Source organism: Electrophorus electricus, chromosome 1 (assembly GCF_041902795.1).
Source record: "Electrophorus electricus isolate QZ-2024a chromosome 1, ASM4190279v1, whole genome shotgun sequence".
Lineage (NCBI taxonomy): Eukaryota > Metazoa > Chordata > Actinopteri > Gymnotiformes > Gymnotidae > Electrophorus > Electrophorus electricus.
In genome coordinates this window covers 10,180,721-10,200,331 of record NC_137497.1, presented here as the reverse complement: position 1 = coordinate 10,200,331, position 19,611 = coordinate 10,180,721, and the positions used below count along the sequence as shown (strand labels likewise).

General features: G+C 42.0%; 1 long non-coding RNA gene and 1 pseudogene across 2 annotated transcripts in view; one reads left to right on the top strand and one right to left on the bottom strand.

Moving 5' to 3' along the window:
* Positions 1-14,387, bottom strand: part of LOC145657025 (NLR family CARD domain-containing protein 3-like) — a 40,093-nt pseudogene extending 25,706 nt beyond the window's left edge. Inside the window, exons 1-6 of the transcript XR_014122820.1 lie at positions 14,132-14,387; positions 10,090-10,203; positions 8,273-8,386; positions 4,987-5,041; positions 4,321-4,525; positions 1,529-3,434 (exon numbers count right to left, since the gene is read on the bottom strand). The product of XR_014122820.1 is annotated as an NLR family CARD domain-containing protein 3-like (transcript). The remainder of the gene's footprint in view (positions 1-1,528; positions 3,435-4,320; positions 4,526-4,986; positions 5,042-8,272; positions 8,387-10,089; positions 10,204-14,131) is intronic.
* Positions 14,146-19,203, top strand: LOC145657044 (uncharacterized). The gene is made up of 4 exons (XR_014122866.1): positions 14,146-14,246; positions 15,309-15,411; positions 18,130-18,232; positions 18,425-19,203. It is a non-coding gene; the product is annotated as an uncharacterized LOC145657044 (long non-coding RNA).
* Positions 19,204-19,611: the final 408 nt, after the last annotated feature.

Genomic DNA, 19,611 nt, shown 5'->3' with positions numbered 1-19,611 from the left:
GTGCGTGAGGCTGAACCCATCAGTCAGTTAAGTGCGTGAGGCTGAACCCATCAGTCAGTTAAGTGCGTGAGGCTGAACCCATCAGTCAGTTAAGTGCGTGAGGCTATCTCATGTCTGCTGTTGACATGAAATGTGTCCCTGGAGTTTGTCCTCCATGGACTGTATGTGTACAGTAAAATAATGGGGAGAAGAGGACAGTTCACATGTTTCAGTTAGATCAGAATTGACTCACTTCTCCTGCACTGCTTGTGTGAGGACTCAAGGACATCTGACTTTTTGTACAAAAGAACTGATATGGTCAGTAGTAACAGCATTAGCTTCTGGGAGACTCACTGCATGTTACATTGATCACACAGAGCTGTGAACGTCACTGCATGCTACACTGATCACACAGAGCTGTGAACGTCACTGCATGCTACACTGATCACACAGAGCTGTGAACGTTACTGCATGCTACACTCATCATTTTACATTTATGGCATTTAGCTGACGATTTTATCCAAAGCATCTTATAATTATGACTGAGTACAACTTGAGCAATTGAGGGTTAAGGGTCTTGCTCAGGGGCCCAACAGTGGCAACTCGGCAGTGGTGGGGCTTGAACCAGCAACCTTCTAATTAAATGTCAAGTACCTCAATCACACAGAGCTGAAGGTATAGTACTGGAATCAGTTGCTGTTAATGATGTTAGTTTATTTTGACTTAAACCTATTTACAACTAGATTATGACAAATTGCCTTGGTAAAATATTTAAACAATGAAAATGTTTCAGATGAAGTCATATTAACACCTACACCTTTCTAATGTGCCCAATCACCATCATCGGCTCTAAAGAAAACCTGTGATAAAGTTTGAAAACTGCCATCAGTGTGAAATATATATATGTGTGTGTGTGTGTGTGTGCATGTGTATACATTGGTCATGCTCATCCTTGTGCACTTTTCTCTGTATTGGTCAGTAGTGGTTGAACTGTAATGTTGATCTGAAAGCTGAACTGATAGTTCATATTTGAACCCTTTTGTATGTTACACTGTGTGGTGTGTGTGCATGCATGTGTGTGTGTGTGTGTGTATGTGTGTGTGTGTACACACTGATAGTTCATACCTGAACACTTCTATATATTACACTGCAGCACATTTTCTGTCTGTTTTACTAAGAGTGTGAACTATAAACACTGTTGGCCACTGTTTTAAAGGTAGAACCATTCTCAACTCACAGACACACAACTATCCATGACATCAAATATCATTTAACCATCATTAATACATTTAGACTAATGAATCACTAGACTGTATTGAATCACTGGACAGTGTTACTACATTCCAATGTTCCACAACTTTATGGTTTAACTTAAGCACCTGGTGTTGGAGCCTTCAATCACCTACATGTACTTTAATGTAGGATCTCTCTATCCATCTCTCTCTCTAATGTTCTCTCTCACTCTCCTTTTCATTTTTCACAGAAGACCTTCTGAGTCAAGAACATCCAATGCTACACCCACTGTTCATCTCTAAATGAAAATACTCACATGGCTTTTCTGGATACTTTGACCAATGGCAGCAGTCTCAGCAGACATTCCTCTGATGGGTCATATTTCCTCAGGTCAAACTCATCCAGCTCCTCTTCAGAGTTCAGCAACACAAACACCAGAGCTGACCACTGAGCAGGAGACAGTTTGGCTCCATGGAGATGACGGTCACCTCCTCTGCTCAGGTATGTTTGGACTTCCTGCACTAGAGAATGATCATTCAGTTCATTCAGACAGTGGAAGAGATTGATGGATTTCTCTGTAGAGGGACTGTCACTGATCTTCTGCTTGATGTACTTGATTGTTTCCTCTTTGCTGTGAGAGCTGCTTCCTCTCTGTGTCAGTAGGCCTCGTAAGAGAGTCTGATTGGACTCCAGTGAGAGACCCAGAAGGAAGCAGAGAAAAAGGTCTAGGTGTCCATTTTGACTCTGTAAGGCCTTGTCCACTGCACTGTTGAGGAAGACAGACATTGGGGTTTTGACCATTTCAGGGTGTTGCTGGGCCACTGCACTGTTGAGGAAGACAGACATTGGGGTTTTGACCATTTCAGGGTGTTGCTGGGCCACTGCAATGTTGAGGAAGACAGACATTGGGGTTTTGACCATTTCAGGGTTTTGCTGTTGCAGCACATTGGTGTTGGTGGAGATGAAAGAAATAAGCACATATACAGCAGCCAGAAACTCCTGAACACTCAGATGTACAAAGCTGAACACCTTCCCCAGCTGTAGCTCAAACTCCTCTCTGAAGATCTGAGTGCACATTCCTGAATACACTGTCATTTCTCTGACATCTATGCCACTGTTTCTCAGGTCTTCCTCATAGAAGATCAGGTTGCCTTTTTCTAGCTGTTGGAACGCCAGTTTTCCCAGTGCCAAAACATGTTTTCTCATGTGACGTGGGTGAGTGGGACCTTTTTGTTCTTTCATACTTCGTCCATACTTTTGATCCTTGTGTCTGAGCTGAAAGATCAGGAAGTGTGTGAACATCTGAGTCAGAGTCTTGGGGATCTCTGCTTCACCCAACATTCTCTCTAAAACAGTGGCTGCAATCCAACAGAAGACTGGAATGTGGCACATGATGTAGAGGCTTTTTGATGACTTCATGTGTGTGATGATTCTATTGGCCAGGCTCTGATCACTGATTCTCTTCCTGAAATATTCCTCTTTCTGTGGTTCACTGAACCCTCTTACCTCTGTTACCTGGTCAACACACTCAGGAGGGATCTGATTGGCTGCTGCTGATCGAGAGGTTATCCAAAGGAGAGCAGAGGGAAGCAGATTCCCCTTGATGAGGTTTGTCAGCAGCACATCCACTGAGGTTGACTCTGTTACATCCCACAATCTCTCATTGTTCTGGAAAGCTAGAGGAAGTCTACACTCATCCAGACCATCAAAGATGAACAGAATTTTGTAGTTTGTATAATGTTTAGGTTTTAATTCACATGTTTCTGGGAAAAAGCGATGAAGAAGCTCCACCAGACTAAACTTTTTCTCCTTCATCAAATTCAGCTCCCTAAAAGGAAGTGGGAATATAAAGAGTACATCCTGATTTACGTTTCCTTCAGACCAGTCCAGTATGAACTTCTGCACAGAGACTGTTTTGCCAATTCCAGCCACTCCTTTAGTCAGCACAGTTCTGATGGCTTTGTCTTGTCCTGGTAAGGGTCTAAAGATGTCACTGCATTTGATGGGTGTCTCCTGTGTTGCTGGTCTCCTGGATGCTGTCTCAATCTGTCTCACCTCATGCTCATTATTGACCTCTCCACTCCCTCCCTCAGTGATGTAGAGCTCTGTGTAGATCTCATTCAGAAGTGCTGTGGTTCCCTGCTGTGAGATTCCTTCATGAATCTTCTGGCATTTTTCCCTCAGTTTGGATTTGAGCTTTCTGTGGCAAGCAGGGGCCAGTACTGATAAAAGAGGAAGACAACAGAACACATGCTAATCTCTTTTAGATTCAGATTCATTCATAAAAGACTAATTACAGGAGTTACAGGAAAAGAGATAAACAGATTGTTATAAATAGATTGTTTATTCCTGCTAGATTGGGCATGAAACCTCCAGTGGTAAATCTTAGTTGAACTGTAATGTTGGTCAGAAAGCTGAACTGATAGTTCATATTTGAACCCTTTTGTATGTTACGCTGTGTGGTGTGGTGTGTGTGTGTGTGTGTGTGTACGTGTGTACACACTGATGGTTCATACTTGAACTCTTCTATATGTTACACTGCAGCACATTTTCTCTGGCTGTTTTACTAAGAGTGTGAACTATAAGCACTGTTGGCCACTGTTTTAAAGGTAGGACCATTCTCAACACACAGACACACAACTACCCATGACATCATTAATCATCATTAATACATTTAAACTAATTAATCACTGGACAGTGTTACTACATTCCAGTGTTCCACAACTTTATGGTTTAACTTAAGCACCTGGTGTTGGAGCCTACATGTGCTTTAATGTAGGATCTCCACACACACACAATGGTAACCATCACCTGACTGAGGAGATCTACAACCCAGACTGGACAAGGGGGGGGGGGAAACCTGTGATCTGTGAGATAGGACCTGTGTTCTAATGTGATCTGTGAGATAGGACCTGTGTTCTAATGTGATCTGTGAGATAGGATCTGTGTTCTAATGTGATCTGTGAGATAGGATCTGTGTTCTAATGTGATCTGTTAGATAGTTACCTGTGTTCCAATCTCAGTTACAAAGAATAAAGTGACACTTTCATTTTTTTTCAATAAAAGCACCTGCTAAATGTAATAATGTCATGACCCATGAGCTCTTACTGGTCAGAAGTGTGTTAGCGAGGTCTGTCCGGTTCATCTTCCTCAGGACGTGCAGTGTGATCTCCAGCGCCCCCTCTCTGACACTGCTCTGATCCTCCTCATCCTCCCCCTGTCTCTCAGTGCATGCTGGGTAATCTGAGCTCAGTAGATTCTTAAATCTCTTCAGCTCATTCTTCACCAGAGAGATGATTTTGTCCTCCAGCTCCTAAATAAACAGTATCAGTAAAACTAGTGTTATATACAGATCTTTTTAACACAGGATAATCAATTAAACATGAGAGAGGACTAAACTGAGGGGGATTGGGTGGTCATGTGGACATTATGGTTTATAAAAGAACATAAGCATCACATTAACTGAGCTGTATCTTAAGGTTTAAATATTAGTTCATTTTATAAAGCTATAATAATAGTTTGTGAAGTTTGAGTTTTGTTCATTATCAGTTAAATTACAAAAAGCCATTAAAGTAAAGCATGAACCAGTAAACCGCAGTCTCATCATGATCTGTGATCTAAACACACTCTAATGATAAAGACCCTTCCCCCTCTCTCACACACACACACACACACACACACACACACACACACACACACACACACACACACACACACACACACACACACATCACACACTCACACTCACACTCACACTCACACACACACACACACCTTGAACACTGACTCCAGCTTTTCTTTAGAAATGTTTACAGGCTTCTTCTGGTCACTGTGGACAAACAAAACAAAGACTTTAATGGATAATCTACAGTTTATAAACATGAATCCAAGTGAAATTCATGGTTGTGTACATGATGCTGATGATGATGTGATACATGGCTTCAACCCAAACACTGTACTGACAGTAGAGCAGAATAACCAGAGAAGCTGCCCCTGGCCCTCACTCTGGTGATGTAGAATAATGTTTATGTGAATGGTGCTTCACCAGATACTGGGAAATGAACACAAGAAAATGAACACTGGAACATAAACAATTATATGCACCCCATCCACACAGAGGGCAACAGAACAGAGAGAGAGAGAGAGAGAGAGGTGTAACAGAGCGGCTGTGGGGCAGCAGGCAGGATAATCAGGGGTGAAGCCTGACAGGCTGTGGACACTATCCGAACTATCAGATACTGACCAAGAACCAGGGTGAAGGTTAATAAAGAAAGCTGTTAATCTAACAGTTCTGTGTGTGTGTGTGTGTGTGTGTGTGTGTGTGTGTGTGTGTGAGTGTGTGTGTGTGTGTGTGTGTGATATTATTCTACTTTCCAAAGATTGGCTGTATTGTATTTATATTCTGTGTCCCAAACCTGTTAGGTAATACTCAGTGTTAATGCTGGAATCCTTCTCTCTAACAGATGAGTAAAGTGTTTTCTCTGGTCTAGATGGTGGTGTGATTCTGGAGAGTTTTGTCCATCCTGTGACTGAGGGAGATCCTCTGACTCTACACTGTTTACTTCACCCCACTATCACATCACACCTCACAGCTGATTTATATAAAGATGGATCACTCATCCAGACCCAGACTGCAGGAGAAATGACCATCCGTACTGTCTCAAAGTCAGATGAGGGTGTCTACTACTGTAAACACCCAGAGAGAGGAGTCACCACACAGCTGAGTCTCAGAGGTCAGAAAACAGTGAATTTAAATGTTTCTTAACAACCAATTTAAAAGAGGGAACAGATCAAACATGTAACAAATCATTTTGTGATTCATGTGCTTTGTTCAGTTCCCATGAGTTCAGCTGGTGATTCCTCCTCTCTTGGCCTGGTTGGTTTGGCTGTGGGACTGAGTTTGGTCCTGTTCCTCATCTTACTGACCCTGCTGTGGTGCTACAAAACCAACACAGGTCTGAGATCAGCTGCAGATCATTTATGAATACTTTAAATGTTGTGTTCGTATGATACACAACATGAAACCTGTTTACAATATTAAACACGTTTCGTTTATTTCCATGTTGCCCTGGTGCAGAATCTCTGTGCCGCTGTATTGGGAATCAGTCACACATCAATCAGACATCAGATCAGACCCAGAGAGAGTCAGGAAGTGAGGGGTGTCAGTCACACCACTGCACACTGCTCAGACCATGAACCACTAACAACATTCCTTATTAACAAGTAAAGCTTTAACTTCTCTAAGCCAATTTAACTCATCTTTTCATCATCTCTCATCTTTCCATTTTTGTGATTTGTTCCATACTGTGTCCAATAATCTTTCAGTTTGGTAGTTACGATTTATTTTTCTTTTAAAGCCAAAAACTGCCCACATATATGACAGATGTTAGGGTTTCTAAAGATCAAATAATTCTTTAAAAACATTTTTTGACTTCTTCTTTTGTGATGGTTTTGAACAGTAGGAGATGGGAAATGATTCTTGCAGATTGTGTCAGGGAGGACTGTACCATCTTTGTGGTTAGAAAGGTGAAGGAATGTTCCTTCGCTCTGTCATTGTGTGGTATGGCTGGGGGTCTCCAGTACCACAGACTCCACAATAAAGTTAAATGCCTGGCTGGAGTTAACTGATATGGGATACTAGCTAAATTTCCCCTTTCTGCAATGTCTCTATTACCCCAGTCTGTCTGTGTCCTGTGTGGTTCTTTATTGCCCCAGTCTGTCTGTGTCCTGTGTGGTTCTTTATTGTCCCAGTCTGTCTGTGTCCCGTGTGGTTCTTTATTGCCCCAGTCGGTCTGTGTCCCGTGTGGTTCTTTATTGCCCCAGTCGGTCTGTGTCCCGTGTGGTTCTTTATTGCCCCAGTCGGTCTGTGTCCCGTGTGGTTCTTTATTGCCCCAGTCGGTCTGTGTCCCGTGTGGTTCTTTATTGCCCCAGTCGGTCTGTGTCCTGTGTGGTTCTTTATTGCCCCAGTCGGTCTGCGTCCTGTGTGGTTCTTTATTACCCCGGTCGGTCTGCGTCTTGTGCAGCTCTTTATTACCCCAGTCTGTCTGTGTCCTGTGTGGTTCTTTATTACCCCAGTCGGTCTAATAAATGTCTTCAGCAATTGTATACTGACGTCTCATCCACCTGCATGTCACACAGTTTCTAAAACTAATAACACCAGAACCACCATTATTACTTTATTATAGCATCACTATCACAGAACTGGACTGTTACACCATTACTAATGATACCAGAACCACCATTATTGTTTTATTATAGTGTCACTATCACAGAACTGGACTGTCCCACCTGTTCAGGTAAGCAGGACCTCCTAGATGGACCCAAACACATATGAGGTGGAACAGGGACAACTGAACAGGAAACTACACAACTGAGAGGATTTGAACTGAAGGAGTGGGTGAGCAAGACCACACTGTTCTACCCCCTACACTACTGGGAAGAAGGAGTGAAGGGAAATGAAAACAGAACAAAAGACACACAACTGTAAGACAGACAACAAACACACAGCGACACCTCCTGCTACAGGACATTTCTCCTCCTAATGAACAACTGATGGAGAGGGACTCTCCCCAGAAGAAACAAGATGACAGACATGAGGGAAGACCCTCCCTCACAGAACAGGCAAGATGACAAGAGACACTTCTTGGGAAATTTCCACTTAAAAAAATACCAATTATAAAATCCCACATGCCAAGGCTTCATAGAGTCCTTAGTGAAGTAGTTATATAGGGGTGGGGCACCTGTGGGAGATCAGACTAATGAGCACTGATTAACTCCCAGCTCATGGCCTCCCTCTGGTGGCAGCTTGCTGGCATTGCGAGCCTCACATTACAAGTAAGAGAGAGTGGGAGAATGTGTGTGTGGGTAGATGATGCTGAATCTCTTTTTCCTAAAACTAAAACACACCTGCGGTGAACCCCTAATTAGTTTGACCTGCAGAATGGTGATATTGTTTACTGGGGTAATATTGTTGTGTTATTGGGGGAACTTCACTCCCACACTGGGAGGAGCACATCCAGCCCACTTATGAAAGAATCTGAATGTGTAATGTGTCACTCACCGTAGGACTGAGGTCACAGGTCCACTGCTGAATACAAGAGGCTCATCCATGGACACATCACTCTTCATAGACACACAGCTGGGTGCTGGATTTGCTGCTCTCTCACTCCCCCTCCTGATGATATTGAATAGTGAAAATAAATCACATTAGAGAACAACCAATTACACCCACAACATTCTTACTTTCAACTCCATCTGGTACCTGCACTCACTGTACACTTGATTAGAATCACCTGTCCTTCAGCAACTACACACACACCTGTCCTTCAGCAACACAAACATACCACGTGCACACACCCACACACCACACCTGTCCTTCAGCAACTACACAAACATACCACACACACACACACCTGTCCTTCAGCAAGTACACAAACATAACACACACACACACACACCACACCTGTCCTTCAGCAAGACAAACGAACCACACAGACCCACACACAAACCACACCTGTCCTTCAGCAACATTACATCTGTCCTTCAATAACACACAAACACCTGTCCTTCAGCAAGACAAACGGACCACCCACCCACCCACACACACACACACACACATCCTTCAGCAACACAAACGAACCACACACACACACACACACACACACCACACCTGTCCTTCAGCAACTAAAAAAAACATACCACACACACACACACACACCTGTCCTTCAGCAACTACAAAAACATACCACACACACACACACACACCTTATAGCTCCACCTGGTACCTGCGCTCACTGTACACTTGATTAGAATCACCTGTCATTCAGCAACTACATACACACCTGTCCTTCAGCAACACAAACATACCACGCGCACACACACACACACCCACACCCACATACCACACCTGTCCTTCAGCAACTACACAAACATACCACACACACACACACACCTGTCCTTCAGCAAGGACACAAACATACCACACACACACAGACACACACACCACACCTGTCCTTCAGCAAGACAAACGAACCACCCACCCACACACACACACACACACACACACACACAAACAGAAACTAGAACAGCACTGATAGTAGAACTTGGTTTAAATATGTAGAGGAAGTGGCAACAGATGAAGGGGAGAATAACTAGAACTTCTAACTAATAAGTGGGAGATGGAGAGCAGGGGAATGGCTGAGGATGACTGACAGGGATTAGTGTGTGTGTGTGTGTGTGTGTGTGTGTGTGTGTGTGTGTGTGTGTATTCCTGGCTGGGTAGCGAAGAAAACCCCCAGATGGGATGAGTTTAAGGGTGAGAAAACCCTCAGCCACTTATGATGAAAAAACAAAGTGACTTGTCTGGTCCAAGGATCAAACCAGCGTCTGCACTAGTGTGGTGATGCAGCTCTAACCACTACGTGTGTGTGTGGTAGACTCAGGACACTGTTTCTCTCCCCAAACACAGCAAGAAATGAACTCAGAACAAAAGACAAACAAGTAGTTATAGTAGTTAGTAGTTAGAAGTAGTTATATAGGGGCACCTGTGGGAGATCAGACCAATGAGCACTGATTAACTCCCAGCTCATGGCCTCCCTCTGGTGGCAGCTTGCTGGCATTGCGAGCCTCAAATTACAAGTAAGAGAGAGTTGGAGAATGTGTGTGTGGGTAGATGATGCTGAATCTCTTTCTCCTTTTCTCCTAAAACTAAAACACACCTGTGGTGAACCCCCTTATTAGTTTGACCTGTAGAATGGTGATATTGTTTACTGGGGTATTAGTGTTGTAATATTGGGGGGAACATCACTCCCTCACACACTGGGAGGAACACATCCACCCCACTTATGAAAGAATCTGAGTGTGTAATGTGTCACTCACTGTAGGACTGAGGGCACAGGTCCACTGCTGAATACAAGAGGAGGCTCCATGGATGCATCACTCTTCATAGACACACAGCTGGGTGCTGGATTTGCTGCTCTCTCACTCCCCCTCCTGATGATATTGAATAGTGAAAATAAATAAAATAAATCACATTAGAAAACAACCAATTACACCCACTGCACCCCTGCACTCACTGGACATTTGATTAGAATCACCTGTCCATCAGCAACTACACAAACATACCACACACACACACACACACACACACACACACTCTCACACCACAGACAACGAGTCAAATATAAACCCAGGTTGTGTCTGTAATGGTCCACTCACTCACTCACTCACTCACATTTCCCCACACAGACAGGTCTATATAGAACACTACGTAGGGTACGTTAGTAATACAACAGACAGAATCTATCAACACTAGTCTGTGATGGAAATATAAAACTGTGACCTCACAGAAACTATCTGGAACATAAAGTGCTGCAATCACAACACATTGAAGTAAGACACTTTAGTGAGCAAACAGTGGTAGAGGTCCTGTCAACATGTCTGTTATATGCCCTTAATCAGTGTACATCAGTTGTTCACTACATTTACAGTACACTATAGGTGTGGTATCTTTGTCCTTAATCAGTGTACATCAGTAGTTCACTACATTTACAGTACACTATAGGTGTGGTATCTTTGTCCTTAATCAGTGTACATCAGTAGTTCACTACATTTACAGTACACTATAGGTGTGGTATCTTTGCCCTTAATCAGTGTACATCAGTAGTTCACTACATTTACAGTACACTATAGGTGGTGGTATCTTTGTCCTTAATCAGTGTACATCAGTAGTTCACTACATTTACAGTACACTATAGGTGGTGGTATCTTTGTCCTTAATCAGTGTACATCAGCTGTTCACTACATTTACAGTACACTATAGGTGGTGGTATCTTTGTCCTTAATCAGTGTACATCAGTAGTTCACTACATTTACAGTACACTATAGGTGTGGTATCTTTGTCCTTAATCAGTGGACATCTGCTGTTCACTACATTTTGTAACATTGAGTTGTAAGGAGGCGGACGCATGTGCGGAGAAGAGCAAGATTTATTAGGGGCAAATCCAAAATCATAGTCGTTAGTGTAGTCCAGGGTCATATTACCAACATGATCAATCAAAACACACAAAAGCAAACAGGGGAAACTCAGGGCTAAGAAACACGAAGGCTAGGACACGTGGAGTACAAACTTACGGGGATACAGAGATGAGCTCTCAAAAACATTCAGACATTAAACCAGTCAAACACAATGAACCTAACACACGCATTCAAATAAACACAACCATTAAAATAAACAATATATAACCAAGACCAAGGCAACAAGAGAGGGTTTAAATGTATGAACTAAACGAGGGACAGGTGTGGAAAATCAAACAAGGGGCCGAGAAAACGAAACTACAGAATAGAACTAAAACACACAAGATGGAAAACACGGAACAGGGAAGCTGGGAGGGACTGATCATGACACATTTACAGTACACTACAGGTGGTGGAGGGAAAGTGAGGCTTTGTGAAATATTGAGATGTTCGAAGCAGTTGTGTCGAAAATAGTTTCAAGGTTTCAAAAGTGTAGTAGACTACTGTAGGGAACTGGGATGACTGGCATAGGTTGGCTTTATACTGTGTTCAACCTGGTGTGTTGGCCAGACCACTTAAAGCCATACTGAGATCAAAGGTGTAATAACAGGCATGAACTTTGATGTTACAGAACTGTGAAGTAGAGAATAGGTTACCCAATATTATATGTTGTGAGATCAAATGTGTCATCAATCTTTGGTCAAAGACACAAATACAGATATTACTTTAAATATCAGTGTTGTTTGTAAATGACAATATGCACAATACACAAAAAAGGCTTTTACAGTCGATTGAAATGGCTATACTACGATCAATATAACTGATACTTGGGAGCCATCTAGCGGCAAATCTCTGGAACTGACTCAATAAAGAAATGCAATGGCCATGACTAACATTGAAATCACTGATTCAACCTCCCAAACTCAAGAACTAATAGACAAAGGAAGTACAGCTGATATGAAACACAGTATTACCAGAGGATAAATACACTAAAACATGAAAGTGAAACTAAACCTATACAGAAAGGCACAGGGAGTAACATGCCTGCTTGTTAGTAATTGTCAACTAACATTGTTTTTTCATCACAGAATATCAATATAAAAAGAAGATGCCTGACTTACATTTTATCAGTAACACAGAGTCTCTGGGTTTAACACAAACAGAGTTTTACTGTGTGGGAAACACTCAGCATCTTTAGCCAATGACGCAGAGTTTAACTGGATAATCGAACAATATCTTCAGCCAATGACACAAAGTTTAACTGGATAATCAACCAGTATTTTTAACCAATGACATAACGTTTAACTAGATAAGTATATTATAAGGAACAACAAAAGCAAATAATATTCACTCAATTCTTCCAACACTTATGGGCCTTTTGAATAGAAACATTCTGACATGATCTCTGCAGTGACCACTTTTGCATCTTGATAATTCTATTCTGTGAAACAACAATGTCTAAACTACTTTGCTTAGATATTATTCTGATGGGTTATACCAGGTTATTGATACATATGATCAATAAATATTTAAAAGAAACTACCATACAACAACCTGCTTCTGTTGTGTTCTGTGAGGCATTTCAAATTCTTGGCATTTCAGTTTCATGTGTAAGACATGACATTTAGAAAGATAATCTAATAACAAAATGCCAGTATGTTTACTGGGATAAATAACCACATGGATTCTGTGGGTTTACATGAACTCTGTAGAATTCTGTGGCTTTGCATGAACTTTGTTGGGTTCTGTGGGTTCACATGAACTCTGTAGTATATGAAGTGCAGACCGATTTAATGAATTGTCTGCATGGAACAGGTTTCATAGTAAAATAAAGGAACAATATCTCAAAATGATATATTTATATTATAACATTTTTGTTGTTCTGCTGTTTGGGGGGCTTCTTCTCTTCCCAAATTACCTCCTCAGATTCATTCACATAGAACACATGTTGCTGGCATGCACAAGTGTTTTTACCATTATATAAACGTGTGGCTATACAGCACATCACTCCTGTCAGTAAACCAGAGGATCTTTCTCTACATACACTTTCTATATATTAATGTCACTATATCTATCCAACTACTGCTCACTGGATGTCTCTCACTAGCCTATCAGTCAATATGTCCTATCAATAACCTTCTATCTAGACAACACTGAATCTGTCCGTCTCTCAAATTCTCTATTCTCACAAAACTCTCAAAGTTGGGGTGTGTTTTCTTGACTTATAAGCATTCATAGAGTTTGTGACTGAGACAGATGTGTGATCAGGTTTGTTTCAGACACTGTCAGTCAAAGACAGGAGCTGCAGGCTCTGTATGACACCTCTAGAAACACAAGCTTCGTTTAGCCGTGGTCACGTGACATGGCCGTTTTGAGCCACACTTCAGATCAGTGTTTCAAAACGCTGCGCTTCAGAAACTTGAAACAAGCGTAGAAACGTCAGTATTGACCGTCCGATCCCAAACTATAGTTAATAATACAGATAATTAACTATACAGGGAACCTGAACTGTCCACTGAGGATTTGGACAACACTAAAAAACGGCTGAAACTGAACAGAAAATTAACTATAAAAAACAGACATTACAGCAGCAACTTTGAGTTTAAGCCAGAGGAGTTTCAACTGGGACCATTTGGAAATATCACTGACTAACTAAGACTTGAAATCGAGTTTTACAATAACTAACAATATATATCTGGCCCCTTTAAATTATTTTTAATATAGCTATGCTATCGTACTGGGCGTTAGCCATTTTAGTTGCGTAACTTCACCAGGACTTTAATCTTTACATTTAATCCACCTTTGGGTTGACCTACGAATTAAGCTAAACACAGAACTATGTACTTACAAAACACGTTGTTTAAACTGCACCGACATCGCATTTTTTAAAATAGAATTAACTTGCCGTGTAATATTTTTAAACGGTCGTATCTTCAACCCGCTCAACCTTCAACAACGGCGACTATTCAGAAAATACTTTCGTTTTCTTGAGAAAGGTGAGAGTACAGGAACACCTGTGGGTAAGTGCATGGCGGAGCACATGTCAAACATTTTCGACTGAAGACAATTACACAACCGATTTCTTATAAGAAATTGGCTTATATTTTATTAAGCCAATCAGCAGGCAAAGTTAGCTGTCGATCATTTTGCTGCAGCCAATCATATACTAGTCTACACAGCCAATGGCTTCACTGTCCCTCCTACATGGACTTGTTTTGCAGCTGCGCTGAGAGTAAATCGCCACTATGTCTTCACGCTGAAACACTTCGGAACTTAACAAACCACTTTGTTTGTAGATCTAACTTAAAGATGATCGTAATTTAGATAATCAGCCTCACAATAAGCATGTTGTGCGTATGACAAATAAATAATCTTCTTAATGTCTGAATGCTGGACACGTGTGTGTGTAAAATAATTAATTTGTTTACCTGTATTTGGTAAACCTGTATCAGAAAACTACATGATGTACAGAACACAGCCTAACAGTACAAGAATAGCAGTAAATGTGTATTAGCATTGCAGGTTACATGACAGTTGATAATTTACATTTTATATTAAATCCATTAGAAGAAGGAACCAAACACAGGTTCCTCATCATATGAAAGATGGATTAAAATATTAAGTGAGTTATCTACGAGTACGTTACGAATATGGAAAGCCAAAGTGGTCAAGATTCACCTAAATCGAAACACGTTTTGTTTGTAAAACGGCGAAAAAATCATCATTTTGGACGTTTTATGTCGTACAAAGTACGGCATTATTTTTTCTCTATTTTTATGGTTTTTGCAGCATATTTTACAAGAGAGAAAAATAACACTGTATGTCAGTTTAAAACGCCGTAAAAACCACTGCTTTAAGTGTTCTAAAACAGCTGATTAACCAGTGCTCAAGTTTGTTTATTTTTGGGATTCACATATGTGTTAATTCACTCAATAATTTATTAATTCATGCACTTATTAGCTAACTAGCTAGCTAGAAGTTTAGTAGATTCACTAGTTGTGACCATGGTTAGGTACTTTGGACATTGTACTTTAAATGGGCAATTGGCTAACTGGTTAGCTAACTAGCAACATTTCCTACAGCTGGAAGATGGAGAGGAGAAACTTCATTTTGCTTCATAGATGGACACAGAATGACAGCACTTGACAATCCAGGACCTGGTGTAATTCAATCAAAATTAAAGAGGTAAGGGCCAAATCCATGAAACTGGTAAAACACTAACCAGAAACAACTAGCAAAACAAAGCTCACACAAAGGCAGCTGTAGTTGACCAGTAATGAGTTGTTTCTATCGCTAGACTGAAAGCAAGTTTATCAGGCAGGAATAAATACACATTTGTGTCAAACTTGATGGCTAGCTAGCTATCAGAGGTGCGGGTTAGTAGTGTTGTTATAGCAACTGCTCACTTCAGACTTTTGTTCTGGTTAAAACTGAATGAAAAGGGAAGGGGTTATCGCAACAAACTCAAGAGGGATGCCAAACAGCAGTACTATTGGTCTTGGAGTATGCGCTTTGGTTTGTCTCATTGGATTATCATCTGGTTGGTTAAGGAAGACTCTGAGTTCATTTACTTTTGTCTTAGATTCTGTGAAATTCAAGGCTTGTTGTCTAAACCTAGTTGTTAGTAGGTTGTTAGCTGTAATTACTCACTACAGGTGTAGTTTTGCCATGGCCTTAGGTGTGAATTGAGGGGTGAGCTCAGCACTTATTGAACTAAGTTAAATTAGGATGGTAATCAACATTTTGAGAAGGTTTGGTGGTGCTCTCAATCAGTTAATCTACATCTCACCTACAGGACTTCACAAGCTCAGCTAAGTATCTTCTCATATTATCTCAATCTTTCTCATACATCCACAAATCAAGGATCTGAAATGTGTTTCACAATTCCTGTCCACATATCCCACAGATCTCCTCGACACTATCATAGACGTCGCAATCTCAGCAACCTCACTGACTCTCAATGCTCAGTACCATCATGTATCGTGGTGGTAGGAGAACTCTGGAACTGCCAATCTGCTGTCCAGAAGGCTGACTTCATCTCGGCATTAGCATCCCTCCACTTCCTACATTTCCTGGCTCTAAAAGAAACATGGATCACCCCTGAGAACTCAGCGACTCCTGCTGCCCTGTCCTCTGCCTTTTCATTCACCCATTAATTCACCATTAATTCTCCAAGGTGGCACAGGTTTACTAATGTCTTGAGAGTGGTGTTGCACTCCACTTTCCTTCTCTACTCTTTCCATCTCCTCTTTTGAATTTCATGCCATTACGGTGTCTTTCCCCACCAAACATCTTATTGTCATCTACCACCCTCCAGGTTCCCTAGATCACTTCATTGATGAGCTCGACATCCTTCTGAGTCAATTCCCCATTGAAGGAAATCCACTCATTTTCCTTGGTGACTTCAACCTTCCATCAGACAAGCTGCATTCCTCCTGCATCCTTCCACTGTTGACAGCATTTGACCTCACCCTCAACCACTCTCCTCTGACTCAAAGCGGGCAATGTTCTGGACCTGATCTTCACCCGTACCACCACAACATTGGACATCGCAGTCACCCCCCTCCACCTCTCAGACCATCACTTTCTATCCTTCTCTCTGTCCCTTCCTTCTCTTTCCATCCAGTCCTCTCCAATATGTTCTTCCTCCCTCCATTGCAATCTGCACTCCATAACTCCCTCTTCCCTTACTTCTACTATTTTGTCCATCCTTCCTCACCCTGACTCATTTCTACACTCTCTTCATCAGTGAATCTTCTGTGCCCTCTCTCCTCTAGACCTACTAAGTCCTCCCCACTTGCCCCCTGGCTAACAGAAACACTTCACTGCCACAGGAGAGAACTAAGGACTACAGAAATGTGGTGGTGGCAATCTCACGTAGATTCAGATCTTAGCTCATACAAGTCTCTCCGTTCCAAGTTCTCACTGGAAGTAACATCTGCAATGTCATCCTACTACAGAGAGAAATTCGAATCATCATCTGTTTTTTCTTCTCTCCTTAATCCTCCCCCTCCTTCCTCCTCTCTTACTCCAGAGGATTTTATCACCTTCTTTGAGGAGAAGGTTGCAGCAAACCGCCAGTCCTTTTCCCCTGTTCCCACTCCTCCAACTAATGTGCATTCCCCAACAACCAACTCTCTGACTTCTTTTTCTCCTCTCTCCTCAGATGAAATTCTTCCACTCCTGACTTCCAGCAATTTGACTACATGTCCACTGGATCCAATTCCTTCTGCTCTGTTCCAGACAATTGCAAGAGATCTGCTTCCTTTCATGTCATCATCAACAACTCCTTTATCTTCTGGATACGTGCCTACTGCATTCAAAACCGCCAGGGTGGTACCAATCCTCAGGAAGGCCACACTTGACGGCTCCAGTGTTACCAACTACAGACCAGTATCACTTCTCTCTTTCCTCTCAAAAGCCCTGAACAAGCAATTTATAATCAATTGTCTCTTTTTCTCAACCAGAACCAGCTGCATGATCCCAATCAGTCTGGCTACAAACTGGCAGATTCTACAGAAACGGCCCTCATAGCAGTGACTGAGAAACTTCATTTTGCTAAAGCTGCCAAACTGTCATCTGTTTTGAGTCTTCTAGACCTTTCAGCAGCCTTTGACACAGTGAACAACAACGTTCTTCTCTCTGTTCTCTCCAGGCTTGATTTGACTGGCTCTGCTTGGAGATAGGACTGAAACCATCTGCATGGACGGTCCTATCAGGTGACATGGAGAGTATCCGTGTAGACTCTCCCCTGGTGTTCCACGAGGCTCAGTATTGGGCCCCCTTCTCTAATCTTTGTATACTCATTCTCTTGGTGATGTAATATCTTCTCATGGTTTCTCCTACCACTGCTATGCCAATGATACTCAATTATTTCTTTCTTTTCCACCCTCTGACACACAGGTCTCCAGACGTATCTCAGCATGCTTGACTGACATCGCGTCATGGATGACAGCCCACCACTTGAAGCTCAACCCTAGTAAAACCGAGCTTGTGTTCATCCCAGGTACTCCCACCCCTTAGCATAACCTCACTGTTTTCTTTTGAGAACTCCCTGGTATCACCATCCAAAGCTGCCCGTAGCTTTGGCGTAACTTTGGACAACCACTTGTCGTTCTCAACACATGTTTCTAATCTAACCCAGTTTTGCAGATTCCTCCTTTGTAACATACGAAGGATTTGACCCTTTCTCTCACAGGAAGTTACCCAGGGGCTTGTGCAGTCTCTTGTGATCTCAAAGTTAGACTATTGCAACTCACTACTTGCTGGTCTTCCTCTAAGAGCCGAAGTTCCGAAGTTCACACATGTTACTCCACTGCTGTGCTCCCTTCATTGGCTCCCTGTAGCTGCGCACATCAGATTTAAAACCGTGATGCTTGCCTACAAAGCCAAAAATGGTCCAGCCCCTTCATACATGAGGTCAATGGTCAAAGCCTGATCCATACCTTGAGTACTTCGAACCTCAAGTACGGCTTGGTTTGAAATACCTTGCTTCAGGTCTTGTGGACGATAAGCATCGAGACTATTTTCTGTCCTGGCTCCAAGATGGTGGAATGAACTCCCACTTGCTGTCTGGGCATCAGAGCCCCTTGCAGTCTTCAAACGCAGACTGAAGACCCATCTATATGTAGAATATTTAAAGGATAAGTGACACTGCTCCCATATGGACTGACTAATTTAGTACTTATTGTAGGGCATTATTTATGCTTTTTAACAAACTCTAGCACTTATTGTTTATAGCACTTATCATTGTTTAAGATAGACCTTATGTATTTTGTACTTCTAGGTATCAGCATTCATCCCTGTATTCTAGTTCACTGGTATGTTTGATGCTAACCTACTGTACTGTAGTAGGATATATTCTATGAGTAAACGACAAAGCACGTTTCTAAGAGTGCCTGCTAAATGCCATAAATGTAAATAAACAAAAGTGTTCCAAAATAAATAAAAAAACTACTCATAAACGAACAAATTAAACAAAATAAACACTTGATAAAGCTCCTCCCTGATTTCCCCTGCTCCTCTTTATTAAAACCCATCCACTGCATTCTTAAGACTGCTGAACACATAGGCCACACCTCCAAAACTGAGGCACAAAGGACGAACCCTCAAACGAATCATTTGTTCTGGCCATACATTAAGGGATACGTGGACTTGGCTGCCACAAGGAGCTCAAGCCAGTACTGCCACAGTGTCTGCGTTAGGTCGTCCCAGTGCACACCCGGGATCCTACCCGTCCTCGGTCACATGCCTTCCTCAACTGACCATCGTCACTCACTCATCACTCACAACCAATAATACTGTTATCAACACCAGTGTTCTCGGTTAATTAATTGTGTAATGACTAACTTGGACAATACTCTTGTAATAGAACCATCAGGAGCA